The following is a 26,825-nucleotide window of genomic DNA, read 5'->3' on the forward strand; positions in this document are numbered from 1 at the left end:
CTGACCATAGCATCAGGATGGGCACAGGCTCGTTATGAGATACTAGAGTTACACTGGAAGCTCAAAAAACTGTTGGTATGTGGTGTGGAATAGTGAGGAAGGTGAAACACAAGCTTCTAAAGATACATTTCACTTTTCATATGGAACTGTTTATTATAGTATGCCAATTTCTGACGCTCCCATTAGAACAGCATAGACAGAGGAATGGATTTCTATGGAATAAACAAAGAAATACCACTGATTCTTGTCTCACTGAATAAGTTCCTATCAAAGATAGTTCTGCTGATCTGTAACCCTTCCTGAAAGTAGTCTTCAAGAGTTTATCTAACTCTTACCTAGCTTCTCAGGACCCCTTACCTCCTTTGACTCTGTAACTTAACATTTACTATAACCTAGCTGATAGTCCTTGTAAGGTATCCCTTAGCTCCTCCTTTTGAGTCTGAAACTAAAGGAGGTAGATATGACAAGGATTAACTTGTGGATACTTAGTTGTTATGTTTGCATAACTTGGTGGGAAGGGAAGAAACAAAATGATGGTTGTGATGACTTCCAAGTTTTTTGGCCTGTAATTCAGAAAACCTTTAGAGAGGGAAGTGGTGGGAAAATAGTTGCTTAATGAGAAGGGTGTCTAATGGTAAGGTGGGAAGGGAGGCAAAATGGAATCAGAATATTCAGAAAAATGCATCTAATGAGATACTGCACAAGGGAAGTTTCCTGTGGGAGGACATCAGAAACTACACTGACTCTCTGGCTGCTTGGTTGCACAAGGTGGCTGAGTATGTGCTGTAGAGGGAACTGGGGTGTGTGCTTGTGGAGGATGTGGTTTCAAGCTGTGCCAGGGGAAATTCGGGCTGGATATTGGGAAATACTACTTCACAGAGAGGTTTATCAAGCATTGCAATGGTCTGCCCTGGGCAGTGATGCAGTCACTGTCCCTGGAGGTGTTTAAGCACTGTGTGGACTTGGCCCTTAGGGACGTGGTTTGGTGTTGACCCTTCAGTGCTGAGTGGAGAGTTTGAGTGATCTTTGAGGTCTCTTCCAATCAGATGTTTTCTGTGGTTCTGTGCCAGCTGATGCAGTGGTAATCCTTTTGGCACTTGATTTCTTTGATTCGGTTTTGCAGCACAGCTGCTCTGTGGGACGAGCTCCTGTGTGTGACTGTTGTAGTATTTATGAAGTGCAAATGAGTAGCATTCTTCTTTCTTTGTGCTGAGGCAGGTTAGAGAAAATAAATGGTAATTGTTTGGTAATGAGAGATGTGTCGCTTCCCAAATGAGCTTTAGCTGTGCTTTTTCTTTTAAGCAATTGCAGTCTTCTGTTTGCTACTCCAAATGACAACTTTTATGTAACAGTAAAATATGGTGTACAGAAATTTTCTCAACACTGAATAAATCTGTCGAAGTATGATCTCATTCAGTTCCCTAAATGGATTTTTGTCCTTACCTAAAGTAGCAGCTGTGAAGTTGGGAGGTGTTATGCCACAGAATACTGACCTCCCACAAAGAGCAACAATGCAGTTTTCTTCCACCTTGCACCTCTTGAAGCTTTTGCCTATAGTAAGGGTTATTTTTAAATGAACCAAACAAAAACATTTGTGATTTTTCAGATCATAGTGAAACTCGGGGAAGAATGGACTAATGCTTCTTTTAGAAGTACTAATTCTAGGTAGTGAGGCTCACTTGATAGCTATGCAAAGGATAAACACTATGCCCTTGCTGTAAATATTTTTAAAGCTGGATTCACTGTGCACACTATTTAATGCTGAAAAATGAGTTCAATACAGATTTGTTGTCACTGGGAAGATGACAAAGGAACATATTTCAGAAACGAACTGCTTCTGGCAGAACCAACAGCTAGTTTTGAGCCCTGCTGTCAGAACCCTGTCTCTTGGGAGAGTGTGTGTGGGATGTGCTGTGTTGTGTGGGGGTTTTTTTTGGTGTGGGTTTTTTTTCCCCTTACTAATGTTTTGGCTGCTGTTTACCTTTCCTGTATTAGCTGCCCTCTTTTTGCATACAATTTTTAACTGCCACTTCAAAGCACAATTATAGGTTTTCCCCTTTACATTCCAAATTGTAGACTCTTACAAAATTAGGAGAATGTCATTGAACAATTTTGAGCTGACATTTTCCTCTCTGTACTCATGCTAGGGTTTACTCGTTGAGTGCATTGATTTGGGCATAAGAAGAAAGTATTTGTGGAAGGCTGAAATTCTGTAAGGATGCTGCAGGATACTGCATGTCTGATACACAAGTCTAAAAAGGGCTACTCGGAGGGCATTCAAAGGAACCATCTGAAAGAGTTGAACACTGTTAGAAACTTTGGTTTTGCTGATGTTCCCTAAGTCTCTACTTTTGAGGAGAGATTCCTAATTAACAGAAAACTGATCTAGTAGCACTGAGTACAGGTAGGTCACAAGTTAAACCAAGAAAATTCATAACCCGAAGGCTAGGAGACTACTGGAGTCTCAGCAGATTCTCTTGTTTGAACTCATGGATTTAGTACTGCTCTAGAGTGTGTGGAAGTTGGGGGTATGCTTCTGTATGTGGTGGTAAGTGATCTGCCAGTGGAGGTCAGACTGGTAGTTTGGCATTTAAAACTGAGGGGCACACTGTGAATTCCAGCTATCACTTTTCTGGGAGATGTGGAGGTTATTAATATGATTTAGTTGCATTCCAGCTTTTACCATTACAATGTTCAATGGAAATGGGCACCTGTAGTTGTCGTGGGTTATCCTGATGTTTCTGTAGTTGTAAGAGTCTCAGGAACAAGTAAGATCTCTATCAGCTGGCATCTGGATTTAGTGACTAAGAGCTTTTATTAGCGATGTAGTATTTTAAGGACAATGTTATCTATACTAGCCTTCCTAAGTTTATGTACTTAGTCTCATATGTAGGCACAGGGCTATGAGCTTGCAGCTCCATCTCCCCTTCCTCCTCTTAACAAAGGAATTTGTTTATAATTTAACAAGGAAAGCAGCTTGCCAGCATCGATTGTTTGGGTTTCATTCTGGGTGGTTCTTTTGTTTTTGCTGTGTAACTACTATGAAGCATGAGAACTAAAGAGCTGTGGAAGTGTTTAAAGCCACTATTCTCTTAACTTCAGTTGCTTTTGCCTATCTCACTTCTTATGAATGAGATGACTAAATGGAAGGTTTAATTTACTGTAAATAAAGTAGGTGAAGACTGAAAAAAGACTGTCTCAAAGGTATGCAGGAACAGCAATGTTTGTGGTTCGGTTCACAGAAGAAAACGACCTACTGTTAATCTTGCCACCTTCCTCCTCGTAATTCAGGTGCCAGAAGGTGGGAAGGATATGTGCTGGAGCTGAGATGAGTATCAAAGATAGATTCAAGGCAACTCAACTTACTGGTTTGAGAGCCCTGAAACTAGTTACTGTGCCTGGGCTGGTACTAAAGAATGAGGAACTGGGGATACCACTCTTCTTAGTAATACTAACTTAGAATGTTATTCCATGTGCCTGTCATTCATCTGCATGCCCTGTTTCTTGAGATGAAAACAAGTAGCTTGGGGCAGACTGTGGGTAGGGACTTCTGAACAGTGAGTGGTATCACTTACCCACAGGGGACTATTAACCCTGGTGAATTGTATAAGATTACTAGGTAATCTGTAAAATGACAGTGAACATTTAGGTGATGCGTTTGGGGGTTTGCTTGTCTGCCTTTTTAAATAAAGCTTCACAATACTACAAATATTTCAATAACATTTCTTGGTAACCACTGAAGTTGAACTTGCTTCACTTACTACTTTTTGACTTGGTAGCATGCACACATTCTCTCTATTCTCTTTCTTTTTTTGTTGTTTTGTGGCAAGAATAACCCTTGTCTTAAAAGTTAAACATCCCTATTACTGAGGTAATAAATTGTGCAAGCATCTGCAGGCCAGTGGTATAGTCATTGTGCCGTCTTCTGCAAGTGTTTATTCATTAAGAGCAGATGAGGCACTTAGTGCCATGGTCTAGTTGACTGGCTAGGGCTGGGTGCTAGGTTGGACTGGATGATCTTGGAGGTCTCTTCCAACCTGGTTGATTCTATGATTCTGTGACTGATATGTTACTTGACAGCAAATTAGGAGAAGGCAGGCAGAGACAACTATTTCTTATAAATGTATTTATCTCTGTGTAATTTCACTCTTAGGCAGATTTCTCCTTGTTTCTGTCTTTGACAGACAGCTTAGAAGGTTTGTGTAGCTCTTTATTAAAAATAAATTAAGGAAGAATAGAGAGCTCTGACCTTGTGTTTTCATGTAAGTGTTTAGGAATTGTTTACATGCATGAACATGTGTAAATAGTAATATTCCATGTATGTAACTCCTAGTATAAGTATTACCAAGTCTAATTTATTTCTAGAGACCTCTTCTCTTCTGTGTCTTAACATAGCCAGATCTTTGGGAGTATTCTCTTGTAGAATTGGCTATTTTCTGTAGCTTTCTTGATTATTTTAATTCATTTGAAGAAAGTGTCTAGTAAGTCTTGAGAGACACTTGTAGAAAGGCCTGAATATTTCTGCTGTTATCATAGGATTTACTTCTCTCCTGGCAACATTTTGAACAGCTCTTGGGGTCATAATGTTATCAAGTAGAATACAAAGTTTTTTTCACTAGCTCAGAAATGTTTTTTGTATCATGAATGACTGCTATCCCTGCTCCCCTCCAGATGTAGTTAATATATGCACTGTTCATCCCCTGGCTGTAATTTCCAAACTTTGAACTGTTAGTATTTCTTTGTTATAGTCATACATTTAGAAAAAAAATCAGACCACAAAATTATTCCAATAATACATTTCTGTACTGTGTTGCTGTATTTCCTTTTATCTAAATTTTTGGGGCTTGTTTTTCTCCATAAATAGTTATGTTCTTTAGCTTTAAAATTTTCTGTGTGGCGCTGTGTTCATTGTGCTGTTTATTAAAACCATCTAATCTTTCTGGATCCTGCCTCAGAAAGAAAAATAAAAGGGAAAATAATCAAAATGTAACTATAAAAGAGTTTTGCTTGTATTATTGCCTGTGTGCTGTAATGACTTGCATCATTCTGTCACCTCTAAATTTATTCAAAACCCCTGTATGCTTGAAGATGAGCAAATCATTGAATGCTACAGACTCTATAATTGTTTCTTTATACAACCAACAATCTAATTTCTCTCATTAGAATATTCCATTTAGCCTCAAACCAGCACAGCTAGTTTAACTAGGATATTTTTTCCTCCATTAATGATTGTTTTGCCTCTTATATCCAGTGTTATGTTTTGTCCTTGGCTATTTGTAAGGATATGGTTGATTTTTAAGGTGATACCTTATCTCCCACTACACATTTCAAAACAGACCTATTTCTTCTTTCTTTGCTCTCTGCTAGGGCGTTTGAAGGTGCTTTGGTTGTTTAATTTACCTTGTAAGCTTCAGCTTTGTCTGATTTTGTGATGATTTGGCTTTGTTACTGCAAGTCCTGGTGTCAAACTCTCGCTGCTGTTGTCACTGCTGTTGTAGAATGAGTAGGCACGCTAAGGCTACTGCTTAGCAAAGAGAGTGGAGGTGAGTGCTTGGGAGTGTGGCAAGAGAGTAACAAAACAGTTTTCAGAAATACCTGTCAAGATTTGTTGTCACAGTTTTAAGATAATGCTGTAGCAGTGTGAATTTTCAACTGCTTTGGTGTAACATCTGAGCAGTGAAACCTCTGCAGATAAAGTAAACACGAGCACTCTGAAACTAAAGCAGTTTTAGTGGAATTGCTTTTGGTTCAGCATTGCTTTTTGCACTGCGTCTCATATTGTTCTTGATATCCAACAAATTCATTCTTCTCATCTGAGGGAGAAAAAAAATGAACGAACTGCATCTATATACACCCTGGTTGTCTTCAGATGAAAATTTTCAACGGGCTGCATTGATTGCATCAGTGTTTTTTTCAAAGCTACTGTCTAGAACATACAGGTAAGCCAAGGCAAATAGCACAACTGCTGTAGACTAAGCATTAGTATTGCCAGATGAGTGACAATACTAATTCTAGTTCATCTGGTAATTGCCCAGCTGCGTAGGTAAGAACAACAGTAATATGACAGATGCTTGCTAAAATACTGCCAGTCCTTGAAGAAAATGAAAATCATCGAGATGCTTCATGCTGAACAAAGATCATGAAACTAATTTCAATTAATAAGGTGAATATAATGCACCTGTAATTCTTAGGCATCCAGCCTCAGTGCAAAACCTTGAATTTGAACAGGCATATTTCCTTTCTGTGGAGGAAAAAAAGTTGTTCAGCCAACATTTCCTCAGTGCAGTTCTGCATAATAGTGGCAAATTATTGTATTTACACATTTTGTGCATTATTGAATCTCAAATGGAAGTGCAAAGTGAAGTTGCCCTTAAATTTTGGTGCTGTTTGGAAGTACGAAGGACGTGTGGCTTTTTCAAAATCTGTCAGTAAAGATAGATAGATGTGAAAGGCTTTTGGTACATAAACACTTGAGTAGCAAGTGCTGGGGGTTGAAAACTGTGTGCAGAAGAGAAGGAAGGAAAGCTGCGTCTGTCTCCATTTGCTGGTGCTCTGGTACCTTTGGGAAATAAAATTTAGGGAGAACAGTAGGTCGTGATCTTTTCTGATCGTATCTTTGCCGTGGCGGAAATGCTCAGATGGGTTGGACTGCTATGGCTGTTCTTCCAAAGTGTTTTGCTGGAAGTAGATACTTCCTTATGCTGTAGGGAAGGTGCTTCCTTTAACTCCCATACCATTGTGTTTGTGCTGCAGCTGACTCGTTGAAGTTCTCTCTGTTTTGAACGTATCTTTTTCGTTAGTATGGTAATGCTTTCTGCTGTCAATAGCTCATACTTAACAATGTCATTTCGATGGTACATAACTTTTGCCTATTTTACACACACATTGGTTGGAGTATAAAAGAAAAAAAAATCTACAAAAAACCCCAACAAAAAACCAGCAACCCCCTCTAATAACACAAAAATCAGTCAAACAAAACCACCATAAACCCCGACAAGCAAAAAAGACAAAAAAACCTTCACAGTACTACCACCAACAAAACAAACACCTCCCCCCCAACTGAAAAGCAAACCCACAAACAAACAACCCCTATCAAACCACCAAAACTGAAAGAGAAGAAGTTGCTTTGTACTGGGTCACAAGAAATAACTATCTTAAGATCTGTCCCAAAGTCACCTGGCAGTTTAAGGTTTGGGCACCTGGAAGTATTCCTTTCTAATGAGAACATTGTGCATGGCTGTGTTGCAAGGAACAGTCACACAAAGAAAGAATCTAGCTATTCATCTCAGTCATGTTATGTATGCTACCTAATAGAGATAATAAATGGAGTGCTGCTATAGCTTATATGGTATTTGGTTTCAGAAGCGCCCTAGTATACTATTACTGTGCTTTCAGGGTAAGCTAAAGAAGGAATATATCTCTCTTTTTTTTTTCCTTAAGTCTAATACAACTTCAGTCAACTTGATCTAAACCATGAAAAATACAGCTGTTGCATGGTGCTTCATAAACTTTGTAGGGTTCTGCTATCTTTTAATTAATGTATGCAATGGGAAGCTAGAGAAAAGAGAAATGAGAGGGAAAAACAATACAAAACCAAAGAACTCTCCCCCCAAAAAACCCCAAAAACCACACAGAAAAATGAAATCAAACAAAACCAAAAAGGAAACAATCAAATCCAAACCACAGCAAACAACCAACAGCGTTATTAGTGTTAGACAATGCAGCTTTGAAACTGCCCAGCATTTTTTCCATAAGTAATATGTTTTAAAGGAAAAATGTAGGTGGCAGATACCTGTTACATTGAGCTAACTATAATGTCAAGACTCTTGGCTTATTGCTGTGAAAGTCCATGTCTTTAATTACCCAGATGTCTATCTGATAAGCTTGTATAGATACTCAATGCTATTTTTTAATGAGTCTAGAAGCTATTTAAGAAATGAGTCTGTGTAGCACAATGTGTGTGTAGTGTGTCTTCCTGCAAGCTAGTAAGTGACTTACCCTGTTTTTCAAATGGCTTCTTTATTGCAATTCCGAATGTGTGTAGACTTGTGTGATCTGCTGCAAAAATGATTTTCAAATAGCTCTGGCTATGGCTAAAAGGGAACTTAGATCATCAGTGGCCTGGGACTGTGTGAATTGGTGCAGAATTTATTTAATTTTGAATCTAGGCTTGTTCCTCAACTTGAACGTTTGTCAGAGCTGAATTTTTGTGGAGGCAGCTACAATTTTCTATAAGTATTCTATAATGATGTTCTTTAATAAAAGCATGCACATTAGTTATGAAGAATAATGTAAGGCATTTGGTGAATATTTTGTTACTCCTGGTGGAAGTCATTCTTTTGCTGGACACTGTCACTAATTGATGCTGCAAGCTTGTGGATCATTGAGCATAACAGCAGGGCTAGCAAGCAGGAAAGAGAGTTTCCTCCAACATAATTCGTGTGAACTTCTGAGATGAAAAAGCAAAACCAAATTTGTGTTCTTGGCTGTTGTTCCTTTATTTAGAACCACTCCACTGAATTTTAAGCACATTCCTGTTTCTATTGGTCTTGTCAGAGATCTTTATGGTTTTCATTCTGACTGCAATTTGTTTCCTTCTTAAGTGCTTTTGACAATTATTCTCCTTATCCTCGTTTTGAACGTTTTTCTGAGGCCATGCCTACCTTTCAAGTCCATGTAGAGAACCCAAAACTTATTGCTAAATTTGCCACAGTGGCATGAAGCTCAGTACAGACAAACCACTCAAGACTGTACCTACAGCTTGCCAGGACTGTCTAAGGCCTGCAGTGATGGGACGAGGGGCAGTGGTTTAAAACTGGAGAAGAGCAGGCTTGGATTGGATGTTGGAAACAAGTTGTTTACCATGGGCATGATGGAACACTGGAACAGGTTGCCCAGGGAGGTGGTTGAGGCCTCATTGCTGGAAAATAGTCGAGGTCAGGCTTGACAAAGCTCTGAGAAACTTGATGTAGTGGAGGATGTCTGTGCTTAACTACCAGGAGGGTTGGATTAGGTGACCTCTGAAAGTCTTTTCCAACCCAAACCATTCTATGATCTCTACCTATCTTCCTTATGTATGTATATATCTTAATTTTTAGTCTATGTATGACAGGTACAGTCTTTTGCAGCTCAGATGTTGCTGAATTTGGAGTCTGCTGAGATATATTTGCCTGCTTGGCAACCTGTGTGTTCTGGATGGACCTTGAAAGATGGAAACACTTTTTTTTTTCTGCAGGATGTGGTTTCCTGAAGTCATGCTCCCAGTAAAATGTACTGCCAGCCAAGACAAAAGCATGGCTTTTCTATTATGCTTTTTTTTTCTGTCTTCTCCTTGAAAACTTTTGCTATATGGTTAAAATACAAGTAAATAGCCACTTATAGACTTCCCAGCTGCAAAAAACTTAACTCTTAATGAAAGTTCAGATTTCCTTTTTTTTCCCCACAGGTGTTTTAAGGTATTGCTGGATGTATAGAAAATGGCAGCTCCATAACCTGATGAATATATGTTAAAATGCTAAACCAAATTCCATTATTTAGTGGTTTCTACCAATACTGTTACATTTGTCATGTGTCAAGAGTATAAGAAATTACTTGGATAAGCTACCATATTTCTTTTCTGTTCAACTCTGTGTAGAAAATTTTTTTAAAGATAGTGATTCTCTTAAAGGGGGGAAAAATACACCTCGACCCTTATGTCTTAATCTTCTCATATAGCCAATGAATTGCTGAAACAATAGCAGCCACATCTGATACAAAAACATCTTATTTATAGATGGAAGCAGCTGCATCCTCTGTCTTTGCCTGCAAGGAGCTCTATTGTTTTCAAGTCACCAGGTTAATGAGACTGTGGGAAAACCAAGGCCTACTATACAAGTATTATTAAAGATAATTATTTAACACAAAAAGGAAGGGAGGATGTCTGGTGCTCTTGAACTTGAGTTAGGTGTGGTGTAACTGCTTTTCCACTGCTGAATGCTTACTTTATATGCACCCCTGAGGTGGATTTTCTGCCTGGGATGTCTTGACATGCATTGTGTCTATCAGCAGATACTTATGTACAGCCCTTATCAGGTCACTGGGATGGGGGATTGTCAAGGATGCAGTGGGAAGTGGGTGACACTGTCTGGTAGTACAGTTTTCTTCAGCTAGGAGATGCTCCCTTGGGATCTGTGACCAGCTGGCCACCTCCTGAAAGTGGAACATGGAATTTGGGAGCTGTAATAAGTTGTTAATCCCTCTGTCATTCTTAGTTTTCCCTTCTGTTAGGTGCCCTAGATGGAAGGATTTCTGTTGTTGTGGAAGTACTCTCCCAGGCTTAGAACATTTTGAACTTTGTTACCAGTCCCTGAAAGTTGTTTTGGCCAAGTGTTCACTGGTGTAGTTTAAAGACCTCGGGATAATTAGCATGGAATACAGCTTAGTCCAGTGTATGCTTCCCTTTTGTTGCATATGTTCCAATTTGTGATGTGCAGAAAGAAAAGGGAAAAATGAAACCAAACAAAGAAAAAGGCAACCCAAAACAAACAAAAAATAGCCAACAGTGGATGATAGGAGCCTTAAGAGTGAGCATTTTCTATCAGTGCAAACTGAAGCGACAGCAATGCTAAACTGATTGGCTTTAGTGTACTGCTTTGACACAGTATGCTGTTCCAAGATAGGGGAGTTGTTTTTCACGTGGGGGTGTGTAGAAATAAGAAGTAAGGTGTTGTTTGGTTGTGTGGGTTTTTTTTCCCATCCATTCTTGAACTTTAAAGGTAATAAAAAACAAGGGCTTATTTTGCTGGACAGCTTATTGCCTGGCTTATGTTGTGGAGTTCTTTAAAATGAGACATTTTAATTGAAAATCAGCAAGCTAATTTCTTTTTCCTATGGTAGATTTTTTTATATTTTTAGAAGAAGCTCTTATTAGGGAGATGTTTTGCACTGTTTAGGTCTCTTGACCCTTCTTATTGAAAATCTAGCTTCAGTAATCTTCTCGTATTAGACGACTTTGCTGCAGATTCTTTGGTAAACAGATTAATCTCCGAGTCTTGTGACTGTATTAATCTTGTTCTGCTGCTTAGGTTTGTTGACGGATTTCTAATAATTAGGATGTCTTTGGTCTCAAAATAATTACAGTTTTTCTTGGGATTCTAATGGTGAAGTAGGGAACAGTGGAGACAACCAGTAAGAGGTTGTTTGGTTAGTTTTGCTTTTCATGTTGCGTAAAAAGCTTATAAATATTTTAGTAGCTTTTGCAAGATGCTGACCTGAAAAAGAACCTCCTTAAACCCTATTAACTGTGAGATTCAGTATTGATATGTTCATGTAGGAGATGTTAAAAGAAAAAAAGCAGATTTAAAAGAATTGCAGGCACTTTATTGCACTATGGGTGCTTGTGAAGTGAACTACTGTGAGGTTAAATCAAGGACTTCAATAGCGTCGAAGCGTATTTTTACAGTAACGTGATTCCTCTTGAGTGGTACCTAGTGCTTTGGATGATCACATGCTGTCACTTCTTGCTGAATAACTTGTGCGTATCAAAAGAGTTTGTTTGATTTGCCACCTCATGCTTCTCATTAATGCAATGTTCTGGAGAACAGAAGTCGTAGGATCAGGTTACTAGAGACTACAAGAAACCTTTGTTTTCTGGAGCGTTGCTTCCTGGTGATTTTTGTGCTCTTTGGGCGAATGGTCTACCCAGAACCCTTTTGCAGTACCTGATGTATGTTGTTGGTTTCTAGTAAAGCATGCACTCGCCAACAAAGCACACTCCAGGAGTTAACCCGTGCATATGCGAACAGTAGGAGTGTTGTAAGTGCATTCTGAGACATTCCTCTGCTGGCCTGAGGGCATAAAGAAAATTTATTCTTGCTAATAGTCATATTAAGCACTTAAATGGCAGGCTATTCAAGTGAATGAAATGCCATTAAACAGAAGGGCAATGAGGGTGGTGGTTTTTTTGTGGTGCAGTTTTTTTCTTTTTCTTTTTTTTTTTCTTTCTCCTGTTTAATTTGCTTAAGAGAATCAGATTACAGCCAGAAAATTGTCTTGTCAGACAGCCAGATATTGACTTCTTGGTCTTGCATTGCCAAATGCTCACCCGCCTCCCAAGCACTCTGCCAGGTCACTGTGAGAGCCAAGAGTGAAAGCTTGGGCTAGTCTTTTCCTAGTTGGTTGGCCAAAATGTTACCTGTTGGAGGTGTAAATGTTGCTTTTTTTCACAGGATCTGAGAATTTAGTTAAGTGAAGCTTACTTCAAAAAGCTCCATTTTTCTTGAGGTCACCCTTCAATTGTAAGTGACATAGAAGTGTATCTATAACTTGAAAGCAGGTGGGGTGCTCTGGTTTGCTAACACAGAATTCACTTTTAGTAACCAAAATAAGAGAAACTCAGTATTAAATATTAACTTTAAGGTAGAAAGTCTGGAAAAGCTGAACTCCTGTTTCAGGTCACTTGTGTTGGTATGAAACAGTTGACAGGATTTTTAATTTTTAAAAAGTAGCTCTCTGCAAGCATAAGAATGTGTTTAAATAATTTTGTTTTCAAGTGCTTGATGTTGCCATCTTGAGCCTTCTGTGTTCTCAGTCTTTTAGCTCATTGTTTCCAGTGTCTTTAACTTCTTGTTTTCTTCCCTTCCTGTTGTAAACCTTCCATTCTGTCAAACAGGTTTAAAACCAGCTAGTGGTCTCGTCAGTGTCGAAAATGGAGGCATATGTGGGTTGTGTACAAAAACTTTCTTTCTTCAATCACACAAATGTATTAAAGATGAGATCCTTGGTTCACTTGCTCGATATGTATCTCAGAAAAAAAAGTCTTTTGCGTCAACCATAGCTCTTACTATCTCTTTTCTGTGAATTGTCTTGACTTTTTTAGAGCAGGTTTGTGAGTGTAATCAGTTTCTGTAAAGCTGCTATCATAGTACTGAGTTGGTGGTATTTTTTTGGGTGTGGTGTTTGGTTTTTTTTTTTATCTTTCTCTGCCAGGATGTAAAACTTGGATTTAAGCTTGTTTTTTTTTTTTTTTCTCTTGATGAAATACCTTTGTAATTCTGAAGTTATTTTTGTGAAGTCATTTAAAAAAAATTCCTAGGTTTAATAGAAGAGAAGGAAAATTAAACTTTCAAGAAGTATCTGTGAAATCATATCCATAGCAACTCAGTTAATTTATTGCTGGGACCTTTGCTTTCCTCTGTGGATGTGTCTGGATCAATGTTGAATACAGTATTTGTTCCCCTTCCCCTGTCCCTCAGGAATTCTAAATCACTTGCAGCAAAAATAACATTGATTTGTCTTACATAAACTCCCACAGTTACCAAATGAGACTGTACTGATGCCATAAGGTGTTCAGCTGTTGCCAAAGCCTAAAAAGGAGAAATGCTTAAGGATACAACATTGCTACTCAAGAAGTCCTTTCTTTCACTGTTTAAAACATGAAAAATGTGATTAATTCCCAAAGCGCTTTATTTTGGAAGTAACTCTGTAAAACTCTAACATAGCACAGTGCAAAGTTAACCTGTAGCCTGAGTGTGGTGTTGTCCTGTCATCTCACTGTACCCCCAAACGCCAAAGTAGCCCCAAGCCCCTAAACTCCTAGGAGCTGTCTGCTGGTTCACTGATGTGCTCTGCATACTCATGTGACTGCAATCTTAGCCTGGTACATAGCTACCTTCTAATGGCCAATCTCTTCTTACTCAGCTTGTAACTTCTGCAGGTTCACTGTGCAAGTAAATAATTTCAGAGTGTATGTTCTTGCATTCAATCCTGAGTTTAGACTTATTTCATGTGCCATTGGAAAGAAAATCAATACATATTTGGAAGGAAATCATTCCAGCTTTTAGGTAGAAGTCTCTGACTTATTGATATATTGAAATGAAAATGTAGTATTTCCATGATTTAATAAACACATAAAAAGGCATTTACTTTGCTTGATTTATAAATTGATTCATAAGTCTTAAAAAAAAACAAAAAAAGAAGCCACAAAGAAGAGTGCAAGTCAAAGGCTAAAAAGAACTGGCCTCTGGGTAGGAGACAACTGTGCCAGCTAAATGATGACTGTAGCATTGGACAGTCTCCTCTGGCAAAACTTGCTATAGCAACTTGAGGAGCAGCTGTCTCTGTCTGTCAATGTGGTCTTTCATCTATGCAGTGCCCACCCCAGCAGAGCCGGCAGAAGAGAGCATACAGTATGTGAGCCATGTCAGTATGTAGCTTACAGTTGTAAAGCAATCTCTGGGAAGTTGCAAGAAGGCTCAGTTTAGCAGGACATCAGCGAGTGCAGATTCCCCAGACTGCTTTTCAGGGCAAGTTTTGGGCTGCTGTGTGTACTAAATAGCAGTAAGCAGTTAGGCTTTGGCCAAAGTGGAGTCAAGGTGTTATGTGAACTGAGGACAGCTGAGATCTGTTGCATATGACAGTGGTCCACAGTCAAATCTTGCTTTAGTTCTAGTAGGTCCAGTTGTCAGAGAATAAATACCAAGGGTAAACAATGCAGTCGTGGTGTCCTGCTCTTCAAGGAGAGGAAAGAAGCTGCAGGGTCCCTTCTTTAAGAACAGCCATAAAGTATATACAAATTTGTCAAGAAAATTGTTGCATTGCTGATTGTTTTCATAGACATACACAGCAGATGTGCTTGTTCTGGAGCTCCTGGCTGCTTCATGTACCTTCACAAGTGCCAAAAGTTTCTGTTAAAAGTACAGCTGGAACCTATGTAGAAGTCTTACCATATTTTGCAGGATTTGGCTGGCCATAAAATGTGTGAGGCCTTGGAGCTGCTGCAGCATTCATTCAGTCTTTTTCTGGTATCTGAGACTGCCAAAAGAGGTGACAATTTCTTTCCTCCCCTGGTAGCTTCTTTTTTTCGGACTGTTTGCACTGTAGCAGCTGCCTTAAGGTTTCTTAATTCATTTTTATGCTGGCCGTCAACTATTTTCTGTCTGTTGTGGCTAGTATTAGTGCAAATGTAGAAGGGAAGGCAGCAGAAATAAAATTACTTTATTTGAATTAAGAATGAAGGAAAAAGAAAATGGTAGACAGAATTGCCAGTCTACAGTAATTGTCAAATGAGGAAATGGGTTAAAAAAACCTGGTGAGAGCATGCAGGCAGACCATCTAACAAGATACATTAGGAACTTTGACAGGAGTGCATGGGTCCTAGAGGTAGAAACAATGTCTTTATAATCCAAAACCACTGTAGTTGTATCACGGTTTGCACTTGTGAGAAGTTTAATGTGACTACTGTTTCTTGAACTAGACAGTTTGCCTGAAGCGAGTAACCACTTGCTGGTTAAATGCATCAAATCTGGCAGAGAGCCACCCTTTGATATGTTGAACACTAGAAATAATAATAATGATCTATGTTAAATGTAACTGAGGATGTTATTTTAAAAGGAGAAAGTCTCAGCAGTTGCAGATTACCCTGTCACTTGTTATCTACATGACATGTGCTGTGATGGTCCTTCAAGGAGAGGTCGGGTCCTGCCGGGTGCTTTAGCTGAGACAGTACTGCAAGGAGGCAGCAGGCATGCTCTGAGGAAACCTCATGATGATGTAGGCACTGCCTGAGTAACTCCTGAGCTGTTTTTCTAGAACTGTGGGCAGTGAACAGGATGCAGAGATACCTTGGGTTTCCACAGAGCAAGTTTGTTAGCTTATTGCTCCTGAGCCAATTCCCTGTGGATCTGCCTTCTGCACCCACAATCTCCAGGGTTTCTGTGGCTTATTTTGCCAGCAGAGCAGCACTGTCTAAATGTGTGGAGACTGTTGTGGCTATTGCCAGGCTCCTGACTTAATAAGGCCTTTTCCAGTAGGGTTGGAGAGCAAAGAGTAGAAACAGCAATTAGCTCTACTGGTACCAGCTGAAGGCCAGTGGAGGTCAAAGCTAATAACAAGTCTGCCTGGATCTCAGTTCCTTGTGTCAAATGCCACAGATGTGGTGTCCTTGTGCCTCGCCCTTCCAACCTTCTGCAGCCCAGGAGCAGATTTACCTCAGTCATCAAGCTCAGCCTTTTGTAAGAGTCCTCTGCTTTTAGTCACTGTCGTCATCCCTCTCATCCCACTTCTTTTTGTGCACAAAGCTCAGGCACGTTGATGAGCATGGTGCAGCCACAGGTCCTACTGGATGCTCCTGCAATAAACTCCGTGTTTAGCCCCTGTTGAACACCTGGCTTCTGGAGAGGAGATGGCTGTGCTTCTGTGTGGAACTCGTTTCTTGTCAACCAGCATTATCCCAGGGCATTTTATCTTTAGGAAGCATTCACTGTTGTTTGAAATCCTATTTGCCACTCCTATCTTCTTGTGCCACGCTCAGGAAAGAGTGGAGGAGTGGTTGTCACTTGCATGTTTTAGGATATTCTAGGATTATGTAAGCAGATAATTCATTTTGGTTTTATTTCTTAATACATCCTTAGGAGTGATTTGATGTTAATGCGGTGCTCAAACCTGTTTAGAGTTGGACTTCCAGTTGGGCACTGGTGGAAGAGATCACACCTATTGTCCATTGGAGTGCTTTGGGGAAGGACGTGATATTTCAGTGCCATGCTTAGCTGAGCTCTGGAATTGCTTTTAGTGTTGAGTGAGTCATCAAACTCAGTGGCAAATTACTAACTCGAGATAAGCAGTAATCTGTAGTGAGGAATGTGCATACTTTCAATGCCCAATTTTGAGGTTCAAACACATGGTTTTAAGCTGCTTTGAAGGTATGCATTCAGTGGTTAAGAACAAGTGCTACTTGCTTATCTGTTCGTAAGCAGTATCTTGTTAAGACACTGTAAATTGATGGTTCTCATCTGCTTGGTCTAAATTAGTTTGCAAAGCAGCTACTAAGCTTCTTCATACTGAGACTTAAAAGTTGTAAATAATGATGCTTAAGATTGAGGCAAAAATACTCTTGTTTTCAAAATAAGGTTATGCACCAGGCATTCAGAGTTATCTTTCTAAGCCTTTGCTTAGTTAACTTACACTAAGCAAACTTGGTATATCATTTTAGATAGGCTGTGGAGGCTGAAACCTGTTCCCTTTAATATAGGGTGGATGAGAATTTTGTGAGATTATCTTTTTGCTGTACTGCAGACAGGGTTTCGTGTTGTGGGATACAGGAACCAAATATACCACTTGCTGTTGATTCTTTAGCAGTGTACCACTCACTGACTTGTACATGTCCATCGTTGGGACTAGTGAATGTCAGTAAATAAATAAATAAAACCTCAAACAGTTGTGATGTGCCAGGCAGGTGTCTCATTAGCAGTTATTAGAAATTAAACTCTACTTCAGTAGGCAGTTTGTAAGCAGTCTACAAACCCAACTGCCTACTGGGTTGCTTTGTGTCCTTAACTGCAAAGCCCTTGATCACAAAGAAGCAGTTATTATGTGTCTCTTCACAGGTATTGGTAAAAATGTTGAACAAAAAGTATAGAGCCAGCCAAGGCAGGCACAGAGGAAGGAGCAGATCAACTTTATTCACAACTTGTAGCCTGTCCAGGATCTTGTGTATATGTGTTACTGAGTGGAAAACTGTGTCTGTATGACCATCTCTGTGACCCATGGTACAAATACGGTGCTTTCAGGCACTAAGCTGAAGATTTGATAATGTGTGTGTTAGGTCTTAGTGTTGAGCTATTGGATGCATGGAAGTGGATTTAGATCTGATGGATCCCTTCAGCAGGTGTGATGAGCTGCAACAGATTCCAAGTACTAAGAGAGCTATGTAGAGCTGCTACTGGAGCATGTTAAAAGGAAGCGTTTCCAGATTGGCTCCAAGCACTGTTTAACAATACAGCCAAGCCAATTTGAATGTCTTGTTCCCTCCAGAAGGGATTTTAACTTCTTTTTCAGAGGCTGGCAGAGCATTCCACTGAGGTTTCACCGTGTGATTCTCTTATGTTCCTTAAGCTTCTGTGGTGTTCCTGATGGCTCTCCCTTACGAGTGCAGTGCTGAGTAAGCTTGAATCATGAGAGTTGAGTGCTTCCCTGTAAAGGGCAGTGATCCACTGCATCAGCTGAACCTGCTTTGCATCACTTCATCTTAATAAGCAGAAGCAGAGCAGGTGGGCTGAACTCAGCTCATCCACCTGCCTTTGCTGCCAAGCCAGAGTGGTCTGGTGTGCCCTTCACACAGGGGCAGTCTTATGTCAGTTGGCTGTAGGTTGTATGTGTGCATGACCTCTGCTCATTGGATTTGGACCATTAAAGGGTCAGAGCACTAGCCTGAGTCAGAGAGGGGGCAGCTTTGGCAAGTGAGCTTAGCTCACTGATGTGTCACGTGCTCTCCTAGTACCTGAGAGTAAATACAACTCATTTGGCAATGGAAGGCTGTTTGGTTTTTTCCCATAATTTATGGTACTTACAGCTGCATTTTGGTTGCAAAGTAATGACATGAGAGGCCATGCTTCACTGCTATTGTAACTGTACAGATGCTTGACCTCTATGGTGGTTACCCATTTAACATCAAAATTTTCAAGTGGTTGGTGTTCTGCCTCTAAAAGTACAAAACTGCTCAAGCCGGATCAAAGTAGTGCAAAACTATTTGGGATATGTAAATTAATTAATCTCCAAGTGATATTAAACCAAACCACAAATAAAAACCTCCCAAACTGAATAACAACACAAAACTTGGGTCCATTTTGGAATACTGCCATTACTTATCAGAAGGAAAAAAATCCTGAAGGATAAACATTTGACATGATTAAATGTGGCTTCTGTTACAGGAAATACCACAGCTAACAAATTCAGGTTTGGAGATTATCCTGTGGGAAGTACTTGAGGATTTTTCTAATGTTTGCCTCCTTTGCACAGAAGTGTAATCCCAGCTTTGGAAGGATGTGACCACCAGCAGCTTTCAAGAATAATTTTGTGGTGAGGATTAACTTGACATGCAATTGTGTACTTCAGTATACTGTACTTCAGGGATGCTTTTTCATGTGACCTACTGCTTCAAGTAGAATTGATACCTGTTGGAAGAAGTGTTCTGAAATATGCTGCTGTTAATTGAACTACTCAAAAAAAAAAATGAATGAACATGATTGTTTGCTGTCATCTTCTAAAACATGAAACCAAATGACAAAGCTTTTAAGAACATACAACTCCCAAGTTCCGTTTGCAATGTTTACAGGTAGAGAAAATTGTATCAGTCTAAATGAATCTTAAAGCCTTCTTTAAACACCGTGAGTAAAGAAGACATAGTGGGGTATAAATGTTTTCATATCAGTTGTAGTGTATATATATATTTTTTTTTTACTCCCTCATGCTTTTATACCTGCTTTATATATATATATATAATAAATATAAAAAGACTGAGCAACACAATTTTTCTTAAGGCTAGAACTGTCCAAACCAAACGAGAATGGTACAGTCTAACTTCAGCAAATATCCACTGTTGTCTCTGTGCTTTGAAAGAAAAACTTCATTTTTGTTTTGTTTTGTGTGTGTGTGTTTTTGCTTTGGTTGGTTGTAAGCCAGCAATACAAAATGGTTGTTGGCCAGCCACAGAAAATAACTCACTGTATTTGCCGTTGATTATAGTACTACCGAGATATTTCTGTTGCATGTTCTGGCAGAGCAGAATTTCCAAAGCATGCTGGTTTCTTTTGTTTCTGGATGTGAGTTGTCATGGTAATAAGCCAGTGATCTGCAGCATAGAGCTTCTTACTGGCTCAGCCCTAAGCTGCTGGTGGTGGCCATTTGCAACATGTAATCTCTGGAGGTGGCAGTTAGGGTTTCCCTGGCATCAAGAGGCTTCCAGAAAACTCTCTTTTATAAAGTGGAAGTGGTCGTGATAGTCTAGATGATTCTGGAAATGAACATGTTGCTGGATGGGACTGAACTGTGCTTTGCAACTGATTTTTCTCAAGTGAAGTGTGAGATTTGAGTTTCTGGATTGGTTTTGGTGTGGTTTATTTCTTTATTTAGTTTGTTTTGTGCCGTGTGTTTTTTTAGCAGTTGGGGCAGTGCTGACCCCCCTGTGTCAGTGATGGACTTCTCAGTCCTACCAGCACATGGAGGTCTATCCCAAGGTCTTGTTGTAACAGCAAGGTGTAGATCAGTATACCCAAGATGAAATATGAGCAGTTGAAACCGTTATAGCTTTAGATGCAGACAGGTGATCCCAGGCAACTGTGCAAAGATGGCTTACTGGGATACCTCATCATCAGCCAAACAACACTGCCATCTTAGGTTGTTAAACAAGCTTTCTAAATTTATTGTAATGGGAAGCTTTGAGACTTTATGTGACCAGTCATCACAGATCAGCTGTCAAATGACAGCTCTTTACTTGCTTAGGATTTGGAATACTTGCCCCATTTAACAGGCCTGGTATACTGTGAATACCAGTGTACTACAAAATGCACATGGTTGGGATTTTTTTAATGATCACAACCTCTTTAGTGATACATTTAAAGAAGTAATACCAGTTGCCACTTGGCTAAAATGTTGAAGTACTAGGACCTAGGCTTCACAGAAATTAAGTTTGGTTGTTCTTGTCCACTGCAAGGAAAATCACATTAAGATTTCATCTAGACTAAGTCTGGGGTGATGTGCTTCCTTCCGGGCAATTTGTTTGCTTGGCTTGGTTATAACTGGATTGCCTAGACTTAGTCCTTGTGTTTAAACTGGTGTCACAGATATGAATCCTGACTACTTTGATTGTAGATTAATTAAGCAGTTTAAAACAACCCAACCTTCTGTCAGCAAAAGTATCTGTTGCATCTTCATCTTGCTCTGACAGCTCTTGGGGAGTGCTCTAATCACAGCTAACTTGTAACCCTATTTTTAGTAGACAGTCCTACCTGATATATTGTGGTTTCCTTTTCCAGGCCTGGCCATCATGGTTACTCTTTGCAATGCCATTCTCTAGACTGAGATCCTTTTATCATTACAGCTTGGTGCCAACTAGAAGCTACTTTATGGCTGTTTACTCTGGGACACTTGTCTGTCACTACATTTTTCCTGTTTGCTTCTTTGTTCCTGTTTATTTTATTTTTTAATTTAAACAAACTTTGTTACTTTAAAGCTGCCAATTGCCACAGTCTTCTGTGTATGGGTGGACTTACGTGAAACTCATCTCTGCTACAAGTAGTTCAATAAATCCCACTGTATTTAAGTAGCTGACATATTTGTTAGTGCAAAATTGTTTTATATTTAGTAGACTATTGAGTCTTACTTCCTATAGCTAACAGAAAATGTGGGACAAGTAACAGAGTGTCTCAAAAAATTGAGTGTCTCCTTAACATTACCAAAAAAGAAAAACCTCTAGGAACTCTGTAACAAAAAAATATTTGTGCAATGAATATGAAAATGGATAGAACAGTTTTAATGCAAGCTTCCAACTGTTGGCAATAAATAGTGAAAAGACACAGAAGACAATTACATGATTTTAATGGTGAATACTGAAGTGCCTTTTGTAATTATGGACTGTGTAGTCAGTAGGAGAGATCTTTTGTAGAGAAACCATTGTGTTTGCATTTGGACATGTGACCAACATTTGGATTTTTGACTACAGAACTTAGGCTTTTGTGTTAAGCATTTAATTGTCTGACTTCTGAGAGTCTGAAAAGCAGGAAAAAAATCGCGTGGTGCTACCCTGTAATTTTCCATGCTTGTTAGTTTGTTCTCTGAGTTCTCCGAGATGGCAGGCTTTAATTTCCCTTCTACCCTTTCTGCATTTATCATCATCTTATGGGATGATTATAATCACGAATGTCTTAATTTCTTTATTCTGCTAAAAGCTTTATGACCAGCAGGATACATTGAATTGATTGTACTAATCTTGAGCCAGTGTTAAAAGTCTGTTTGTGATGGGTGGGTCGTTGAACCTTCCAACTAATTTTTACATGTTTGAGCAGATTCTGCTGGCAAGGTTGAAAACCAAGGCCTGTTTATACTACTAAACACAAATCTGTGAGGCACTACATGGAAATAGAGGTTTTTAACCCACCTCCTGTTAGACAAAAAAAAAAAAATCTAAACTTCAAAAATAACATGTAGTGAAATTTGTCCTTTGAGAGAAGCTCATTCACTTCAAAGTGAAGAAAAGAAGAAAATTCACAAAACAAATTATATTTGAACCCAGGAAGGCTGATTGCATTAAGTGTCCCATTGAAATGTTATTTCTCTACAACTGTTTTATTGGGGTCCTATGATATTTCTCCAGCCTCTGTCTTTAAGGCAGTAATGCAGTCGAACTCTTTGGGGAAGCATATTTTGATTCTATACTGGGACAATTCACAGCTAAGACAAACCAGGAAGATGGGACTTCTCCTTTTTTCTTCATGAGGATTTGGAGTTGTTCCTGATTAGCTTCATGTGTAGGTACTTCAGTTCCAGATTAAAATTGCCTCTTCCTCCTGTTTCTAATCCAGTTTAAAAAATCCACCCTTAACCCAGAAAATATGTCCCCACCCTCCCCACAGTGGAGCTAAAAATAGCATTATTTTTTTGTGTCAACAAGGTCAATGCAATTTCCATGTTCCTTTCCTACTGCATAGCTGAAGCAGAGGAAGTGAAGACTTGGGTTGACTTTGACCTGTAAACTGTCCTCCTTACGAGGGCTGATTCCCAAGCTTAGTCATGCCTGGCTGCTGTTTTGTTATGAATTTCCTGAAATACAATGCCATATTAGTTAAGACAAATTCATACAGGTGATTTATTTTTTTTTCAGAACTTTTGTGGCCTCTAATATGTTTGGCTACAATTAAGATAAGTAGCTTGGCATTTAATGTCTCTAACAGACTTTTAAATGCAAAAGTTGCCTTTAAACCCCAGTCGCTTGTTTGTTGGGTAAGAAGAAAAGTTATTTTTAGACACTCCTCAGTTTCAGACTCTCATTATTGCCTGTTTCTAAAAACTGCAGCTCTCCAAGACAATAATGGAAAGGTAGACCAAGCTAGTGAGTAGCAAACTGGGGACAGCAATGCTACTCAGACAGTGGTCTTGTTCCCAGTGCCCTTGTCTTTGTTCCCCACCCATCTTCAACATTACTTGTTCTTGCTTGCCATCCTTTCACTTGTTTAATTTTTCCTGTGCCAAGTGTAAGAAAAGGGAGAAAGGATAACGGAAGAGTGATGCGAGTGATGCTGTTTAGCAGAGCAACTCTGCTGAACTGAGTCTCTTTGAATTTGTTATGAATGTTGAGCTTCTGAGCTTGTAGCTTGTCTGGGAGCTGATAATGCTGCTTCTTAGGTAGGGGAGGGCTGTGCTGTGCTGGATTGAATGGACAGGTCTGGCTTGTTCTTGTAGGAAAACCGGATTCTGCAAGAGAAGGGCAAATGGGCTCTGATACTGTGCTAAAAATGACTGATGAAAAGGAGATAGGAACATCTTCAAGCCTGTTGTGAGATCATTGAAAAAGCCATTGTCACCTGAATTTGTAGATTTTCTGGTTTAAGAATCAGACTTCCAATATTAAGAATGCCAAGTTTGACTAAAGGGAATGCAAAACTGGTAGGCCAGACTTTGCACCCTAGACTGTACTTTAGAAACTGAACATATTAGGAATTAGTAGTTTTGTTCTACATTCAGGAATGAACTTGTGTTAGTCTTTGTTAGCTTATTATTTTTTATGTACTTCAGAATAGTCTGATATAAAGGAAATAGTTGTTTCAAGTAAATTTACCAAAGTTAATTACATAATCTGTATTCATCTTTAAAATATGGCCCATGGCATTTAATTTACCAAAGTATCAGTTTGGACAACTTGACATATATAATGTCACTTAAGTATTTCATTTATATCTGTGTAGCTTACAATTCTTCAAGTCAAATTGTTTCCTATAGCTTTAGATTTAAAGGGGTTTTTTAAGCAACAGATCTCTACAGAAGAATAGCTTGCAGAAATGTACTGCAGAAGCTTTATAATGAAGTTAAAATAGTAATATACCTTAAATTGTAGTATAAACAGTTGAATTCAATCAGGATTTCTGTGTGGCAGGCCCCCCTCCCATTATGAAGGCACTGATGTAAGAAAAAGAATGTAAAGAAAAATGTACTATATGTCAAATACTTAATCTCTTCAACAAATTAGTCTTGGTATGGTTTACTGAGAAGAGCATACTTACCTGGGCGTGCTGTTGCACAACAGCTGTATGCTTGGGTTGTGGTTGTTGTTTGTTCTTCCCCCTCCTTCCTGCCCCAGGAATCTGGGGGTGAAGACGAATACTTCGTTTCTGTGTGTGTGGCAGGAATTTCAGTATCAGCAATACTGGGTTAAAACAAAATCTTTATTTCCACACACCCTCCCCCCACCCTTGGCTTGTCAGCCATGGTGTAAAATAGTTTTATTACGTCTCCCTGCCACGAGAGCTGTTGCCTCTGTGACCCCAACGCTGGACCCCATGGATCTGGAACGCTGGACCCCATGGATCTGGAACGCTGGACCCCATGGATCTGGAACGCTGGACCCCATGGATCTGGAACGCTGGACCCCATGGATCTGGAACGCTGGACCCCATGGATCTGGTGCTGCTTGAAGTTCGGTCCTTGTGGGCGGGTGCTCCTCCTGAGGCCAGGGAGGTAGCAGGAGTGCAGTGGGGAGGGACTGGGTGGGACCTACCATTTTCACAACTGTGAAACCTGGACTTGGGGTGGGGTCAGGCGCTGCCGGTGCAATGGGGAGCAAGTGTGCCCACCCTTCAGAGCCTCGCTGGCTGAACGTCAGCTGAAAATGGGTTATTTTAACAAAGATTAGCCTTTCGATACATGTTGTACACTTAACAGGCAGATGATCTTGAGCCTAAGGTGAAAATTAGGTACCTTGAAAGATCCATTTTCCCCATCCTCTGCGACAGCAAAAAGGAATTGCATTTTATTTTTATGCTTTAATGTAAAGTAAATCAAACTGTGATGAGATGAAAGCTTCTCCGTGCCTGCTTTCCATTTCACAGAACTGAATGAATTTTTGGTCAGTAAGAGAGCAATGAATTTTTCAGGTCAGCATTTCACTTTTTTAACAGTGATGAGCAGTCAAGTTGCTCTTGTTGTTTCACACCTTAATACAAACCAGGACTGACACCAGAAGATTTATCTTTATCAGTCTAAACTTGCAAATTTTCACGTCTCTGTCACTTCAGTGAAGTAGCAACTTCTTCATTAAGCTAGTATGAATTTAGGGCCAGTGTTCTGTTTTAAGCTTGTCTGGTTTGTGTAAACTGCATTACCAAATATGTTTGAAGCACGAATGAAATGGAAAAGTCTGAGAGTAAATAAAGACTTGCAGATTTTTATTAAAACGGGCAGTAGAGATAAGGTTGTGAGCCGATGTATTTCTGCAGTTGAAGTAGAAGTTGAGTTGTGTTAAAACTGGAGCCTCTCTGTTTTCTGTCGAAGCACAATCAGAACTTTAAACCGAGCCAGCTGACACTGTGGAAACAAATGAAGAAGTAACACCGAGTTAAACGAATTTCATCTGCCCCTCGCACAGCAACTCAAGCGCATGACTTTTTGCGCTAGTACAAATGTAAACGTAGATTAGGGTTCACTCTTTTGGCCTTTGTTTAAATGAAAGCATACTTTAAGTGCCATGCTAATGTGTGCTTTGCCTCCAATTGTCTGTTTTCAAATTTCCATTTAGATGGGAGTTGTGTTTGGGCGGTTTTATTAACAAGCTGTGGCCAGCTCTTTTTGTGTAGAGCTTGATTTTTGTATCGAGCAGCCGCTGAGCCTTTGTGTTGCTTTATTGATGCTTCTTCACTCTTCTATTTTAGTTTTCATTTCTGCTGGCTGAACAGAACTAGAAAACGGATAGCTAATGATTTATAGAATCATAGAAGCAACCAGGTTGGAAGAGACCTTCAAGAATATCTGTGCGTTTGTCTAAGTAGTCTGTCCTGTAGTGGTGTTGATTAGCGCTGCTCATTTTGCCTTTCTATACACTGTTACGAATGTATACTTAAACAATTTAAGGGCGAAACCATGTACATGACTTCCTCTGAGGTTTTGGTGGCTCAGTCTGCCACCCTGTGGTAATTCGAATACGTGTCACCAAAAGCTTCCGACCGCTGCTCTTACCTGCACGGCTTTATATACTTTGCGGATTAGAGGCAACTTTCAAAGACACTACGAGCTAGCAAAAACGTTTGTCTGAGCCCCAGTGGGGTTGAATTCAGTTGCTGCTTGAAGATTTGCTTAATTAGCTAGCGTAAATCGCACAGGCAGCTATGTCCTTGAAAGACAAAGTTCTCTTCTTGAGAATGAACTTTTGGGCTTTTTTGTCAAGTGTATAGAATATAGAAATAAACTTTCGTATCTACCGTTGCCTACGTTTGTGTGTGTTATTTTTGAGAAATGGCTTTTACTAAATCATTGCTCTAAGGAATCTGTTGGGTTTTGCCACCCTTAACACAAATATTTCTGGAAGACTCTTGCGTTCCATGCATTCACTTTCTCCTTAGGAAGCCGAAACAGCTATTTACGTTTGATAATGAGTGTGTTTGCTAAGTAAGTAAAGCATAGTGCAGAGTTTTTGAGCTAAATGAAAATCTGGTGACTTAATGACAATAACATGATTTTTTTCCCAAGTGGCTTTCCTACTCTTTAAATGCTGTAGGAATTGCTGACTGGAAGTGTGCAATGTCTACTAACAGCATATGAAAATATTTTCTTTTGCCTCTATTGTAGTTTGCTGTACCTTGCAGTATTATGGAGAGCTTAGTTGGAAGGGGATGATACTTGATTTCAATGCCAAACTTTGGGTGCTAGAGGGTGCTGTTTCCTGATAGTCACCCTCTGGAGAGGTGCGCACAGAACGGGCTACAGCACACTTCTCAAACAGCTGTGATTTTAATGCCAGTGCACATCAGCTGCAGTGTTATAACAACTACTTCCTCTGATAGGACCCAACTGCCTGGAGCAGTGGCCTG

At 39.6% G+C, this 26,825-nt stretch overlaps 1 protein-coding gene and 1 long non-coding RNA gene across 9 annotated transcripts in view; one reads left to right on the forward strand and one right to left on the reverse strand.

Moving 5' to 3' along the window:
- The window catches only part of RAPGEF2 (Rap guanine nucleotide exchange factor 2), a 195,349-nt gene that overhangs the window by 40,863 nt on the left and 127,661 nt on the right, over positions 1-26,825 (forward strand). The window lies entirely within an intron of this gene.
- On the reverse strand, positions 22,068-24,342 carry LOC135178446 (uncharacterized). Its single transcript, XR_010303534.1, has 3 exons — positions 24,253-24,342; positions 24,027-24,107; positions 22,068-23,220 (listed from the first exon to the last, which is right to left on the reverse strand). It is a non-coding gene; the product is annotated as an uncharacterized LOC135178446 (long non-coding RNA).

This window comes from Pogoniulus pusillus, chromosome 9, assembly GCF_015220805.1.
Source record: "Pogoniulus pusillus isolate bPogPus1 chromosome 9, bPogPus1.pri, whole genome shotgun sequence".
NCBI classification, from domain to species: Eukaryota; Metazoa; Chordata; class Aves; order Piciformes; family Lybiidae; genus Pogoniulus; species Pogoniulus pusillus.